Below are 2,500 nucleotides of genomic sequence, written 5' to 3' on the forward strand. Positions count from 1 at the left end.
CCTAGAGAAAAACATTCATTTCCTTCGAAAATGACACTTATTTTTGTCGCAAATAAATACCTAATGTGATACACACACACACACACACACACACACACACACCCATATATATATATATATATATATATATATATATATATATATATATATATATATATATATATATATATATAGATAGATAGATAGATAGATAGACACACACACACACACACACACACACACACATATATATATATATATATATATATATATATATATATATATATATATATATATGTGTGTGTGTGTGTGTGTGTGTGTGTGTGTGTGTGTGTATACGCCGATAATGTGGGACCCCCAGTGGGAACCCGGGGCTTTGGGTGGGTAAAACATGCTGGGGAAACAGTATATACTGGTATATCTTTTCTATTCGAAATGTTTACCGACAGTGAATATAATTTTACTGAAATAATAATCAAAGAGACAAAATACTTTGCTTACTTAAGGTCTCCTTCAATAACCTAAACGCTTTCAAAAAGTTCTTTGAGTTTTACGTTTAGGGAAATCACGGATTTCAAGGGATCGATATAGGGGAAAAAAATATCTCTAGGTATATCACTAGCCAATATAAGTTCATCATGTAGGAGTTTCCTGCACTGAAATGGTACTTTGGCGGTTTTTTATGTGAAATATTGGTCAGAAAGACTGTATGAAGCGTAGTTTATGCTTATTTAAATCTAAGGCCGGGAGCACACTAGTGACTCTGTGGCGCCACAAAGCCACAGCATCGTGAGGCGGGGATGTGGTCTCCCATAGGTTTCTATTGTTTTCAAGGCCGGGAGCACACTAGCGACTCAGTGGCGCCACAAAGCCACAGCATCGTGTGGCGGGGATGTGGTCTCCCATAGATTTCCATTGTTTTCAAAGCCACGCCACGCCTGTGGCGGGGATGAGCGACAGAGAGCCACAGTCGCTTGCCACAGTCGCTAGTTTGCGGGGCAAAACTTGAAAACAATGGAAACCTATGGGAGACCACATCCCCGCCACACGATGCTGTGGCTTTGTGGTGCCACAGAGTCGCTAGTGTGCTCCTGGCCTAATGGCGAAGACAATGACCTTTCGAAGAAAATGAAACTTATTAAGAAACTATTCTTAGTCATTTACACATATTCAATAACGAGGACATAAGCTTACAGAGCTGGTTTAAAATAAGAAAAAACTGCCTCCGCGCTCTACTTTTATTCCGTCTTTGATTATGTTGTTTAGGCCTATGTCTTATCAAGTCCTGAGACTTAAGGGGTATCAACTGACTCCATTCTATTATATTTTCTTAAAAATTCACTTTGTAAGACTGAATAAATGCTACACAGTTTTTAAAGATTCTCAAAGGAATTAGAAATTTGTCAAAACTGTAAAGCTCAGTAGTAGCCTGTAGTCGATGCCTATCATCTTTTATAACTTTTGACTTTCAGTCCGGATAACTGAAACAATTTAAAGAACATATTTTTTAAAAAGGCACATTAGGTCATTTGTTTAAGCATTTATGTACCTTGTTTTTACCAATATATAAAGGAAATGGGTTCCGTTGGATTGAGAGTATCCTTTTGTATTTATCTTGAATAAGTAAAATAGTAGTTTTCTTTTTACGATTTATACACTTCCTGGGTTAAAATTTTCATGACATCAGATTTAGTAATACATTTTGTCATTTCATTACAAAGTGCGATGTTAATGTTTTGTTTTTATTCGTGCTCTTAATTCAATATCCATGACAAGATAAAATAGAAAAGATATTTGTGAAGAAGATTTAAAGATAGATATAAGATAATTGAATGACCTTACAAGGGGTTGTATTGGCCTATTGGAAACATCCCTGCCTGACGTTCTGCCGGTCTGGAGTTAGAGTTCTGCTACCTCATCATACTTTCGAGCTAATGATGGGGTATTTGGGGGATCCTATAGGTCTATCTGCTGAGACATTCGCAGCCATTACCTGGCCCTCCCTGGTCCTAGCTTGGGCACTGATCATATTAAGCTATATATAGTCAGTCTCTAGAGCATTGTCAGTCCTTGCCTCTGCCATTTATAAGTGACCTTTTAACCTTAAATACCGATTTGATTATTTCAATTGAAATGACAATAAAGGCTATTACCTTGCACAAGCTATACTCTAGAAGCTAGAGAAGAAACAAATTTTAGACATTTTCCCATCATATATCAGAATAAGTCCTCAGTCAGTCCAAAAATATATCGGGAAATATGTCAGAGAGAAAATAAATCTACTATACTATTGAATATTCTTTTTTTTATAATGGATTAAATTTTTCATCAGTAAATTATTTGTTTCGGAAGTGGGCATGAATCTGTTATCAATTTGATTAGTCAAAGTTGTTGCTATGATGGATCCAAACGCAAAAAAAAAAATGAATGGAAAAGCAGAAACACATATATAATTAGTACTACTACACATACACATATATCTGCTTATAGACTCACACACACCCACACACACACACACACA

General features: G+C 36.1%; 1 protein-coding gene across 1 annotated transcript in view; it reads right to left on the reverse strand.

The window, feature by feature from the left end:
* LOC137639016 (ankyrin repeat domain-containing protein 65-like) overlaps positions 1–2,500 on the reverse strand; it is a 38,283-nt gene that overhangs the window by 3,092 nt on the left and 32,691 nt on the right. The window lies entirely within an intron of this gene.

The sequence above is a fragment of the Palaemon carinicauda genome, chromosome 4 (assembly GCF_036898095.1).
Source record: "Palaemon carinicauda isolate YSFRI2023 chromosome 4, ASM3689809v2, whole genome shotgun sequence".
In the NCBI taxonomy this organism is placed as follows: Eukaryota; Metazoa; Arthropoda; class Malacostraca; order Decapoda; family Palaemonidae; genus Palaemon; species Palaemon carinicauda.